Raw genomic sequence first — 14,444 nt, forward strand, 5'->3', positions numbered from 1 at the left:
AGGTACAGAACTAGAAATGGAAGAACATTCTGGAAAATTTCCTGTAATCATCATTTCTGATTGCTGAATCTTCAGAGAAAGATTTAATATATACGCCAACAGCCTATTATTATTTAGAAGAGTAGTTTAGCACAAAGAAGACATTTCTAGAAAGCAAGCAACAGTCTATGTTATTACTATCATCCTACCAAGTGACAAAATAATCCTGATACAGTTTAAAGGTTACAAACATTACTATTTTATCCTTAAAAGAGATTTCCTTTATAGCACTGTTAAGAATTATCGCACAGTATAAGTGCTAGTCAAATCTTACTCAGTTCAATTTGAAAGAAAACTTCAATGGTTTTAGACATTACACAGTTGTTAAGCAGGAAAATATTAATAAACCATAAAATGTTGTGGTCTGTCCACAGATTTTGTTGGCTTTCAATAAAGAAAGTGTGACTAAACCAACATGGAAAACCAACATCTCAAAAGTGGCATCACATTAGCCATTTGATCTGGTGAAACAGAGTAAAATGTGTACAACTGGGAATGACAACTTTTGACCTCCCCCCATGTGAAGAGATGTTCTCAGTTTCACACAGCCTTGTGGAAATGTGTGACTGACACACAGAGAATCTCAGAGTAATCTGGGTCACAGGAAGGACAGTCCCCAACCCTAGCTGTTCCTTGGTCCTCCTCATTTACAAGCTGGAAGATTGCTGAAGTCTACATAGGAACCACTCTCATTGAAAGCGGCTGAATGGTGGAGAACCTGCATGAACAGCAAACACGAGTGCCTCGTTGGGTTCACGCTCTGTAATTGCTCTAAATCATTTACCCAGGAAGTGTAACACACAAAACATCATGGAGCCAAGACCCCTAAGGATTCTAACAGCCTAGCGTCTTCAATGGAGTGGGTAGGCAAGACCAGTGCCAGCTAAGGGCACCCGAATTTTATGTACTAGGAATTATTTGATGTAGTTGGAGCATATTTCCTTTGAAAAGAGGATTTCAAGGATAAAACACACAAAAAAGTTCTTTCTTGAGGTTCAATACTTTGAATCTCCCAAATCTTTCAAGTTCTTGGTATTCCATGTGTGTAAATTTTATGTCAGCAGAAGCTTTTTTTTTTTCAGCAGGAATTGTATTATTTGTGTATATGAAAGAAGGAATTGTATTTTTTGTGTATAATCATTCGTTATTAAAATTAAGGAAGTGATGGAGTTGTTGAATGGGTGAAATCATCTATGAGAAAAATTCTTAGGATTTCCAGATGTTAATATTTCTGGCCTCAAATTATGAACTGAAAGTATTAAAAATAAATAGGTCTTTTTCTCTTACAGTAATCTCATTTGCCCTTGGGTTCAGTGGTCCCTTGGCAAACCATATCTTCAAACCCCTCTGGTCCCAATGTATGTGTGAAGCCAACTGGGACCAGCATCTTTTTCATGCAAATTCAGAGTTCTTAGAAACAGCTTTGTGTAAAAAATAAAGAATCCCTGACTTGCACGCTACTCAAGGCAAATTAAACACACTCACAAATACCCCTGTTCCTGTTTGAAGTCCTTAGCTCTTCTGCTAGAAGCTGACAACTGGGCTTTTGCAATGACATCACTGTTCTGTTCTGTGTTTGCCGCAAAGCCAGTGTCTCATTATGAAGTGAGTATCGACTTTATGATTGCAAAACAAACGCCCAGAGATATTTTACCAAGAGCTGTGGACACTTATTTATTGAATAGGGATAAAAGAAGGATATAAAGAATAAACACTCAATAAAACAAAGGAGATCACAACACATACTTCTCTTTCAGTTAAATATAAAAAGAATTTCTCCCTCCAAGAAGGATGAAACAGAGCTATTTTTGTCATTCAATTTTACACCCAAACGGCAAATGAGCCCCAGGTTTCTAAATCCTTCAATACAGTCCCAGAGAATCTCAATTAGAGGTCATAATAAACAACAGCAAAATTATTTATGTGAACCATGGATCTCAGAATACCTCCGATACATCTGCACTTTAAGCCCACGGGAAGACTGTCCACAGTGATACCAACAGGATGTTGGCATTTGTAAAACCCAGATAAGACCTACGAGATTTATATGTTTAGAAAAGTGTTCCCCAAGGAGAAAGCAGCTTGCCAAGGGAGACTGTATTCAGTTGGTGATGTGCAGAGACCTCAAACTTAAGGGCACTGCACAGCCATCTGTTGCAGAAGTGGGGAAGGCAGGCCTGTCTGGAGATAAATCAGTGTTCTATTGCCATTTTCAAGGAAGCCCTGCACCCATTCCAAATGGGTAAGAATGACAGCACTGTGCAGCCCTGCTCTCCACCAGGCAGATGGTACCCCCATGAGTTTGCCCTAGAGGAAGGGCAGCACTGGCACTGAGTGTGTGGAGAATCACTTCTCCTCATTGTAAGTCGCATCACCCCAAACTGCTCTGTACCCACGGCACATTTGAAAGATGGAGATCGAAACACACATCGAGCAAGCTGTCAATAGAGTGAATACTCTTTGTGTTTTCATCAAACTGCCAGCTCATTTGTGCAACTTCTACTTGATTTTTCTAGAAGAACGAAGTAGAACAGCTAAGCATTTGAAAAGAAAACATAATTTCTCGGGCATCTGACAAACCCAAGTCAATTTCCTTTACTGGCAAAGATATTATGACATTAAAGAATCCTGACATGAAAGAATCCCCCCGCCCCCAGCCAAAACTGTGCCTTCATATTAGTTCTGGTTGTTGGGTTAAACTCCTATATTCTGAAGTGTTTAAAACTCAGTTATTTTTATGTATTATATAATACATACATCTATCTTTGTTTTACTCTATTCAGAATATTCTTTGTTTTGTTTTGTTTTGTTTTTAACATTTTTTATTGATTTATAATCATTTTACAATGTTGTGTCAAATTCCAGTGTTCAGCACAATTTTTCAGTCATTCATGGACATATACACACTCCTTGTCACATTTTTTTCTCTGTGAGTTATCATAACATTTTGTGTATATTTCCCTGTGCTATACAGTGTATTCTGCTACCTGACTGTATAATCCAATGATGATGGAAATTCTAATTCATTTAGCAAACACGTAATGGGATTTTATTCCAGGCCTGGCTCAGTTCTAGGAACTAGGACATAAAGATAAATAAAATGGTTCCATTCATAGAGTTCCAGGTCTAACAGATAGAGAGCATATCTAAGCACACCTGTGTCATAAGAGGCACTAAGTACAAAACGGGTGCTTCGTATTCAAAGCTGTATTCAAAGCTGACTTTTAAAATAAATGTTAAGTTATAATTTTATCAAAAAAATAGAAATTTAACTGCCTTTAAATAGGAAGGTGCACCCTACTATTTCTAAAGAAGGTATTTTTTTAAATTTCATGCTTTTAAGCAACAAGTCATATAGAAAAACAGGTGTGTCTTCCCAAGTACTTTAATTATAAAGGGACTCTATTACATGCCATGACTGTTACTCCCTGAGTCCCTTAAGTCTTTGGCGACAGTACTGGGCTTCAGTTCAGTTCTAAGTTCTGTGCCTTTGGGTCATGATTTTAGCCAGGTCACCTTTTTCAGAGACGCTCGACCAACTTCTTCGGTCTTTTCCATTCTGATAACATCTTATCGCGATTTTATAAGATAACAGTAATGGTTAATATTATAGAATAGTTAGTATGTCAAGCACAGTTCTAAATAAATGAAATATTTAAACCTCCAACAATCCCATGAGGTAGGTATTATTATCAGCTCCATGATACACAGTAATGATTCTCAAACTTTTTGGATTCAGAACTCTTTTTTTGACTTCTATTTATTTATTTTTAATGACGCATAGCTGATTTACAATGTTGTGTTAGTTTCTGGTGTACAGCACAGTGATAGAGTTATACATACAGATATACGTTCTTTTCATAGTCTTTGAGAAATTTATAGGTTATCACATTATAGATTATTACAAGATATCGAATGTACTTCCCTATGGTATACAGTAGTACCTTGTTGTTTATCTATTTTATATATAGTAGTTTGTAGGATTCAGAATGATTTTATACTCAAAAATATCTTTGAGGACTCCAAAGAGCTTATATTAATGTGAGTAAAATCTATCAATATTTAACATCTTCAAAATTAAAACCAAGACTTTAAGTATGTTTATATATACAGATACACTAATTTATTTGAAATAATAATAATAACTCCATTACAGGTAAACAACATATAATTATGAAATATAACTGCAGATTCCAAAACAAAAATTAGTAAAAAGAGTGGGAGCACCTTCCACTTCTGCCAATGACTTTAATGTCTGGCTAACAAAGATGACATCTGGATGCCCGTATCTGCTTCTGCATTCAGAATGTTGCAGTGTCACACACTGACTTGCCTCTGGAAAAGCACTATATGCCCATGAGAGAATGGGAGTGAAAAAGACAAATAACATCCTAGTATTCTTACAAAAACAGTTTTGACCTCTGTGTTCTTGAAAAAGTCATGGGACCCCGGAAGCCCCTTGGTCCATGGTTCAAGTGCTGTTAATATACAGTTAGAACTACCTTCCATGGGGAAACTGAGGCTACAGTAGGCTGGAAAATATGGCCACGTACCTTTGCTGTTAAGTTTAAATACAACCATGCACGTTTTTCCAGACGTGCAAAATAGCCATGAATACTTATGTAGTTCAAGTCTCATTTGTTACAACATGTGCCTCTGTATTTACCGTCACCTGTTAACCAGTGCTTCTACTGCTAAGGAAGGAATCACCAATCATGCAAGGAATAATGGGGGTTTCTAAGGATGAAACACATTCTCAGTTGTCTTAATGACAATCAGTGTGAAAACCACTGATCTCACTTGTCAAGGACACTTGAATTCCAACTACTCTGAACCTACATTTCCAGCAAAGTAGAAGAAAAATACAAACGAAATTCCCAATATAGTCCTATGCTCAGGCACAAGGTTTGTTCCAATGAACACCCCCTCCCCATATTTTTTTCTCTACAGATCTCACCACATGCTCAAGAGAAAATGAGATAAATGATTACTCTCATTTACACGCTGGGGCAGAGAGTCACACTCTAAAATCTTGGAGAAAAGTTTCAATAAATCATCCGCCGTCCCCATCTCTGAGTGGGCCCCTAGAATAAGAGCATGGTGGCGACCTGGTGTGTGGGAGGGAAGAGCAGGTCTGCTCCCCCAGGAGGCTTCGAGCCATTCTCTGCACACACAGGCGTCCCAGGGAGGCACCGGCCATGGAGGCACAAGGAAGCCAAGTGCCAGGTGCGCCTGTGGAGTGGGCAGATGGGGAGATCGGCGGCAACAGTCCCTGAGTAATGGTTAAATTAATTAGCCTTTCCAAAGCAGATCATTTAATTACTCATTCACTTAGATATTCAGAGCGAGAGCAGATTTAGAGAAACTTTGGAAGCTATAGCCCAAATGAAAGAAACTGCTTCAGACGTTTTTCCAATGCATCATGTCCGTGTTTGGCCCCAACACTTATAAATGCCAAAAATTTACCCTTGTATGAAATGCTTTAGAGGAATCAATGAACATCACAATGCAGTTAAGTCAGTACGCTGAGGGTGCATTTTAAATGGGTGACCCTGACTGGATTTTGTGCAGCAAAAACTAAGAGGCAGTAGGACTTCACAAAACAGCGTGCATACGCACTGACTGTGGGAGGGAGCAGGAGGGGAATAACAGTGTGTTGTGCTGATTAACCAATCCCCTTCTCACCAAAAAAAAAAATTAATGCAGAAACATTTTAGAGAATTCAGTATGTTGGAATAAATACAGTGATCATTAGTAAAAATAAACACACACCCTCATTTCAGTTGTCTGCCTTTCTGAAGGTTTTTTTCTATCCACGTGCTTGCCCTCATTGAGTTTTCGGAAGCTTTCTAAATGTTTTTCCCCATTTTCCTAAAAGTTCGCCAAATATCACACCATGTAAGTACTCTCAAAACTGTTCAACAAGGGATGCTCTTCCGCTGTCAAAAATGGTGTCTCAAATTCGACCTCCATTTTCCTTTAGTGGTTCGTTGACTTACCCAGACGGCCATTTGTGTCATCCAGTGTATTGCAATTGCTTACCTATTTCTCTCCCCTCCGGGGCTGTAAGACCCAGACAGCCGGGACTTCAGGGTCTTTATGTGTCTGAGGCACAAACACATCCTCAGTAACTGAAAGCCCGTGCTTCAGGGTGATGTCAGCCTCATGGACTTGAGGCACAATCACAGGCTGCCTTCCTCTGCACTGAGTGTCAGAGGCTAGTCCCACGCCCCAGAACTTACAAAGTATGGCAATAAAACATACTGCTAGCATTACACATGTGGCCTTCTGCACATTTTAGATGTACCATGTTCTCTTGTTGGTAAATAAATAAACCAGTAAAGGAATAAACCTGTCTTTCTGAGGTTTCCTCCCTTTATTTCTACTTAAAACTATTAGCTTTCAGTAGAATAATACATGTTTTCATGACATTTTTCATAAACATAGAGTCTACTAACTTTTTTAAACACAATACTGAGTTAAAGCAACCCCATTTTCTTCTCTTCTCTTTGGGGCAGAAGGAAATCTCAAAGGTCTCCTACCTAGTGTGCCTCTAAAGTACATATTATGACAAAAAATTCCCCCAACTTTAACATAGGAAATTTGAGTCTTAACTCTTACAATAACTTCTTCCTTGAGTGTAGTCAATTCAAGGACTTTAAAAGAGATTTCCTTGAGATATACTTTTTTTATGAATCATTGAAGAACCACTGAATTCTTCAAACTTGATTTTCACTTCTGAAAACCCTATATCCCTGAATGAAGAATCCTTATGTTTCCATGTTTTCTAAGAAGTGTGGAATTTCCTATGTTCACATGTAATATGCCCAGATTTCTTCCTTTAATATTAAAATTCCACTAAAAAGACACATCTAGGTTGGTTTTCTCTCTGGCAATCAAGAAAAATTGAAACATAACATTAATAATGTTCGATTTTTTTTCTTCCATCAATTTCAGTAATGTCCAAAAGTGACGGGCTATATGTAGTTGAATATGGAAAAAGATTTCTTCAGGAAAAGAAAACACATGCTAACTATCTCCTAAGGAGCAATACATACCTGTGGGAGTGTGTGACAATAGCCCTTATGTGACAATTAATTTGGTTTCCACGGCTTTCAATTATCAATGGCCCTGAAATCTCATTCTGTCTCTATTTTCATGTAGATCCCAAGATAGTATCAATGAGTAGATGCAAGCCATCTGTCTAGACCAAGGAAAACAAGGCTTCTGAGCTCCTAAAGGAAGAAGCTGAAGGAGGTAATGAAGGAAGCCCTGGTGGATGGGCTGTAACAGCATAGTTTATGCTCCAAAACCTTCTTCATTTGTAGAGTGAGCCACACACATAAGGCACATGCTGCTCAACAAAATGGTGGATTTTAGGATAGACTGGCAATGCCATACTTTCATTCTGCAAATATTACACTGCCTAACGTGCTGGAGGCTCTTTGCTAGACTCTATGGAAGATCTAATGACAAAGAAGGCTTAATTCCTATAATCAGGAAGCATCATATCTCAGAAGACAGATAATGTGTCTATATCCAGTGTGATAGGTTGAACTGTGTCCCCCTAAAATTGTTGAATGACTTCGTATGTTGAAATCCCAGCTCCAAGGACCTCAAAATGTGACTTCATTTGGAGGCAGTGTCTTTACAGAGGCAATCAAGTTAAAATGTGGTCAGTAGGGTAGACCCCAATACCATAGGACTAGAATCTTTCAAAAAAGAGGGTCAGTTTGAAGACAGGTACAAATAGAACACCATGTAAAGATAAAGGAAGAGATGGGAAGATTCTTCTATAAGCCAAGGAATGCCGAAGACTGCCAGCAAACCAGAAGCTAGAAAAGGGCATGAAACAGATACCCCGTCATAGCCCTCAGAAGAAAGCAACCCTGCCAACACCTTGACCTTCAACTTCTCGTCTCCAGAACTGTGAGACGGTAAATTTCTGTTGTTGAAGCCACCCAGTCTGTGGAACTTTGTTAGGGCAGCCCTAGCAAATGAATACATTCTGATGCACTTAATATAAAATCTATCAACTCTATTTGTTTCAACCTAATCCATCTCTCTATCTACAAATACACACACAGCTTGGTAAAATATAATGGGTGCCCCAAGCAAGGCACTATGTTTTCAGCAGAAGGAGGGTTTACTTCTGACCAGAAGAATCAAAGAAGACTTAAAAGAGAAAATGGCAGTCACATTCCACACAAGTTAAGAGCCATAAGCCAGAACGCAAACATAGGAACTTATGCAACTATTTACTGCAAAGTTGCTGTTGTTTTTTTAATTGCAGAAACTCACTTCTTTTACTTGCCACTTCGCAGGAAAGTTCAAGAAGACTCTATGAATGATTCAAATGGTACACTTAATATCTAAACCTCTACATGTACACATCATCTTAGTCACAAAGATATTTTAAGTACTTTTATCTTCATCTTCATATGCTTTTGACTAAGTCTACTGTGATGTCTAGAAGAAGACACAGTGCTGCATTCTGCTCTATTACAAGACTACTGGCTTAGCTGGTTCCTGGAGTGGAGATGGTTCGTAAATACTCTCTGGCTGCCACCTTCTGATTTGCAAATACGTTGAACTCACCTTCTGGCTGCCACTCTCATTGCAGGGATGTGCACTGGTCACTTGCAAGTAACAAGGAGTTAGGGGTGACCTGTAGTCCTGGAACTGGTCTGTCTAGAGACAGAACCCATGACCAGGCCTCCATTAACTCAGGTCTCTCACAGTGAACCACTACCCAGCCTTAGAAACACTGTCAACTTTCTGATTTATATAAACCATTCCACTTATTAACCTGCCTTAAAGCCTTCGGTAAGAGTTATTTTGGAAGCTTTCACCTTTTGCCAATTCATATTAATCCATATTCTATCAGAACCTAGCTCACCTACTTTTCCTTTCAGAATTCTCACTATTGAGCTTTTGTAAGAATCACTAGATTCTTCTTAATCTTTTCATACGGATTGTATGAGTTTGGCTTCTCCTTGTTGTGAGTAACAGAAACAGACTCCACCGAGGTTAAGACAGAGGAGGCATTCCATTGAACAGACTTTGGTATTTCAGGAGCAACTGAACCACCAAACCACCAAACCAGCAAAGAGCAGGAACCAGGGAACGTCCAGGGGCTTCTGCAGCAAGAATCCATGTACCTTCTCATGAGATGCTGCCAAGATGCTCTAGCTCAGCTCTGGGGGCTCCTGGTTTCTGTTTCCCACCAGTTTCACATTTAAGATCCCCTGGAATGAGATCCTGAGTGGCATAGCTTGAGTGCGGCACACACTCTGGATTGACTGGCTTTGGCCTGGGGGTCAGGGTCACATAGCACAGTTTTAACCATGCTCCTCCCCAGAGTGGGCTGGGGAATGTCCTCAGGGAAGAAAATGATCCAAGAGCCTAAGATCACATCCTTGTAAGTGGTGTCCTTTCACTGGAAAATGGTTTCTATAGATTTTCTAATTAATCCTTACTTAGACCTATAGCAAAAATACACAACCAAGTATCTTATTTTTTTTCTTTTTTTTTTTTTTCCAGGGAGGTTGGCATTTTTATTTTACTTTACTGAAATTTAGTTGATTTACAATGTTGTCTTAGTTTCTGGTATACAGCATAGTGATACAGTTTTACACACATGTATATCTTCTTTTTCATAACTCAATACTTTTTGCATTCATTTCAACTGGACTAACTCCATTTGAGGTTTCCTGTTAAAATGTGTCCCTAGAATCGAGCCTGTATCTTGCTTTCTTCATATCGTCTTGACCCTTCCATTACTGCTGTGACTTAAAAATTTACATTAAGCACATTCCTCACTTCTTTCTAGAAAATGTAACTAGCTTTTAGTCCAAATATTGCTTTACATAGATTGTCTTACTGTCTTCACTATCAGCATGACTTAATTCACACTGAGCACGCTTCTAGAAATGCCATCAACTAGGAAACACTGTGCACACGGCCACGCAGCATGTGTAGTAGGAAAGCCAGAGTGTACGCTTAGGAGAAACCAGTGAATCAGGATGCACCTTCCTCCTCTATTTCCTGTCCTTCACACCATGACCAGCAAGTGTCACTGTTCAAAATACCACCGGTAAAATTTCAAAAAAAAAAAAATGTAAATCCTTTAAAGGCACTTTAAAAGGAATGCCGATTTAGGAAAACTAGAGAGGGAAACAGAAACTCTTACTTCCCTATCTTTTTGTAAACAACATAATCGTGGCCAAATACATTTAATATCCAGCTAGTGTCTGAGCTGAGTGGCTAACAAAAGGGAAAACAAAACCAACAGCAGGGGATTTTAGAGGGAAAAGAAAAAAGACTGATAAGAAAACAGTATCTAACGTCTAAGAAACGAGAAATGAATAGAAACCAATCTGTGAAATAATTTAATATGTTACACGAGGTAAGACCCTAATGGGAAGGAAAACAATTCTCAAATATACGACCATGTAGGATACTCTCAACAGAGGTAAAGATGTTTCAGAAAACAGGAAAACAACTCACAGGCAAACAACAACAGATGTTTTTGAAGAATAATAATAACCCAACAACCAGGCCACAAAATTAATTCTGTCACAACAGGTTACTGTAAACTTTCTGTTAATATGTAATGAAACCTAAGCATTTGAATTATCTGTTTTATTATCACAGTGACAGAGAGAAAAAAATGTTAAAAATGAAGACATTGTTTGTATCTTAAAACCAGAGAAGGGAAAGTCAGGTAGTGAGTGGTTCAAAGAGACAATAAAAAGCCATTTTCTGCAGGATGGCAGATGCCCGCCGTCCTCAAGGCAAAAGATGTTTGAAGAAGTGAGCAGTAGTCTTGGGACAAATTGTGGTTCCATTTAAGAAGGAGGATAGTAAGAGTAATCGTAACAATAATTAACACTCACATAGGGATTACATTCCAAGCACTTTACAGTTAGTTATTAATTGTTTTAATTTTCATCCTAAATCTAAGGTAGGCACTCTTATTATCCCCATTTTACAGATAATGAAAATAAGGCACAGAGAGATTATGTATCTGCCTGAAGGCATTGGGCATAGTAAGTAATGATCTCAGGATCTGGCTCCAAAGTCCCTATTTTTCATCTCGATGTGATGGTACCCATATAATTCTAGCTGGAGTTAGAATTTTTAAAATATTTTATTTATTTGTTATTGCATTACTTAATTATTTTATTTTGGTGGTTGGGGGAGGTAAGTAGGTTTGTTTATTTTTACCAGAGGTACTGGGGATTGAACCCAGGACCTCATGCATGTTAAGCATGTGCTCTACCACTTGAGCTATACCCTCCCCTGATGGAGCTGGGATTTTTAATTGATGTTTAATTGATGCTACTGAGCATCTCACTGGGTTTTAATCTGACCTGTTCACAAAAGCCAGAGTTTACTAAGAAAAGACACAGGAACAGAGCCCCATTTACTACGCTCAAATCTTAAGTAAGTTGGTAGGATTGAGTTAGTATCAGGACTTAACTAAATTAAGATATAAAACAGAGATCAAGTTATTTGTTACATCAAAAAGCTTATTTGGCAGGTAGTTGCTAGATAAGTAATTCACCAGCTCTTTTCTCTGAAATAATAATGATTAGAACAGCTATCATATCCCACAAAAACCTAAAACAGGCAATAAATAGGATCAATCTTCAGAAAATAAAACACACTAAAGGTAGCTATAGCTGCTTTTGACTGTTACTGGTAGCAAATAAAACCAAAAGTTATTTATAGCATTCCTCATTTTAATGGCTTCTAAATTTGCTTCTCCAAAAGAAATGTATTGGAGGTTAATAAATTTTACATGAAAACAAATAGAATGTGTAAATTACAAAGGATTTATTCCCTTTACTTTGATTCTAGCCATTTTCCCAAGCCTAGAAGAATGACATTCACTAAAGTTTTGTGTGGCTTCTGTGAAATCATCTCTCCTACAACTAAATAGGTAAAGAAAGGATGTACGTCTTTAGTGGGTAATGATAAATCTGACATTTGTAGCTAAACACACCCTTGATCACAAATGCTTTGTTATTTTCTTGCTCCCTGGCTACGTTCTTGTGTCTAAAAGACAAAAGAGAAAACAAAACAAAGAGAAAAGGATTCTGTAGACACCCATGTACAAGAACAGTGTGACAGTCAAAAGTCACAGTAAAAACAGATGGTCATAGATTGGAATTCCATTAAAGGAGGACAATATATCTGCTTTGGAAAAAGGCTCAACCCATTAAAAAAAATTCCTGATAGACAAAGTCTGGAGCTGAAACACATTCTTAAGATCAAAGGCAAAATAACTAGCAACGTCCTAGTTAGTCCAAAAGAAAAGGAAACCCAGCAACAGACAGACTTTCTTGCAAATGGAGAATGTCTTTAGCACAATACAATAAGACTGTTATATGTGACACCTTGATAAATTAAAGAAACAGAAACGCTGTCACAAAAAGAAAAGGAAGAAAGGAAGGAAATTCACAAACAGTGCTCACAAAAGATGGATAAGAGCATTTTAAGAGAATGTGCGCATTGATTAAAGGCAAGCAAGGAAAACAAGATAGCAGCTCTATCTGGCTAACCCCCTACTGCACATGCCTATTGTATTGTTTCCTTTGGCACTGACTACAAGAGAGCTTCATCCGATGTCTAATAATACTATTATTTATAAAATAGAAGGAAAACATCCTGATAAGAATATACCGCAATAGGAAAAAGTCTCCTTCTATATAATCTGAGTGCACAGATGAAAAATAAATGCTTTTTCAAAGTAAGAACAATTACAAGGCAACCAGTGAACAAGATAAGCCCTTGCAGAAGGGGCCACACTGAATCTATTCAACCAACCAGGTTTTGTGTTATGTGAATCCAAGAGCAGACAACTGCTACTCACTGGGAAAACCTGCAGTGCTGTCGAAATCAGCCAAGGCCAGTACATGACTTGGGGAGGAGAATGTTAAAGAAAAGGAGAAAGTTTGGAGAGAAATAGAAGAAAGGGTGACAATACAACTCGTAATTCTTCATTCAAATTATATTCATTGACCTACTACATTTAAGTCAATATGGAAGACACAGAGTTTTGAAAAGTACACACATTCACAACGGCCCCTGCCCTCCAAAACCTAGAACTTACAAAATACTACTTTGGTCCCTGATTTTACCAATGTCCACTTCTTGCAAGTATAAATAGAATGTTCAACTCTGTAAGTGGAGTTATTTTCATATTCTGGTCCGCATCTGTGTATTGATATTATTCTGCAGCAAAGTACAGTTACATTGTATTGAAAGAAAAAATCCAAGTAGAGTGAATATTTTCACAAGTCCAAGTTTAAAAACAGTCTATTGAATATAGATGTTTCCAAACTCAGAACTTTATATGCATGACATTTGCACCTAAATACGTCTAAATACTAAAAAGTTTATATATGAAGTACAGCCTAAAAGGGCATTTCAAAGACTATGCTGATAATTTTCTAGAGATTGTAAAGAGTAAAAAAAATCCATAATACAATTAGCCAATACTTAGTGAGCATTAAAACGTGGCAGCTACTGTCCTAGATGTTCCTGCTCTTTTTATCTTATTGAATCCTTGCAAATCTATCCATTTTATAGATGAGTAACCAGACCCTCCAAAGAAACAGCCTATGCTGTAAGCCACTGTACTATACTCCTTCGAACCACATCCCTCCAGACGAGATTTCTGTGGAACCTAATCCATTATTGGCTATGAACTGAATCTTACTCTGCTTTGGAAACAGGATCAAACCAAGGATGATGCCAGCAATAATTCCCCAGCAGGGTCTGTAGCCAGAAAGGCTGGACGGCAAAGCTAGGACCTTTGAACAACCCATGACCCAACTCTTAGAAGCATTCGTAAGAGTTCAAAACAGGAATTTCAGGCAGGCAGTTCAGAGAAGCACATTCTGACAGGGTACGGGTAAAGGTCTGGATCTGAAAAAGTCCCAAATGTTCACAAAAGGCAGGATCCTATGAAGGGGATTTCAGGGCTGGCAGTCAGCTGAGCGTTTAAGGTTCAAGGATAGAATTTCAACTTCTACAAGGGATGGTGGCAATGTGATAAGACCCTTAGAGAAACTGAAGTACAAGGCAGAATTTCAAGGCATCTATTCTGAACGGGTCAAATCAGCAACATTGGTAATCTGAAGACACAACTAAGTGCTTTTCAATTTACATATCCATAAAACTTAGCGTCATTAAATAAAACATGTTAGTTCAGTATTTTGTTCAAACCACACGACTATTAGTTTCCTGGACTCTGATGCGTTTGTTTTGAAAAATGACAAGTCTTGATCTCTGGACACTGACACTGCCTGAGGAATAAGCCAGCTTTAGGCACGTTGATGCCAGTACCAACCGCTGTGAATTCCTTAACACATTGCTCAAACCTGGAGAAGTCT

General features: G+C 38.2%; 1 protein-coding gene and 1 non-coding gene across 14 annotated transcripts in view; both read right to left on the bottom strand.

Annotated features, from left to right (window-relative positions):
* Positions 1-14,444, bottom strand: part of NCKAP5 (NCK associated protein 5) — a 918,970-nt gene that overhangs the window by 505,889 nt on the left and 398,637 nt on the right. The window lies entirely within an intron of this gene.
* TRNAV-AAC (transfer RNA valine (anticodon AAC)) lies at positions 11,269-11,342 on the bottom strand. Its single transcript has one exon. It is a non-coding gene; the product is annotated as a tRNA-Val (tRNA).

This window comes from Camelus dromedarius, chromosome 4, assembly GCF_036321535.1.
Source record: "Camelus dromedarius isolate mCamDro1 chromosome 4, mCamDro1.pat, whole genome shotgun sequence".
NCBI lineage: Eukaryota > Metazoa > Chordata > Mammalia > Artiodactyla > Camelidae > Camelus > Camelus dromedarius.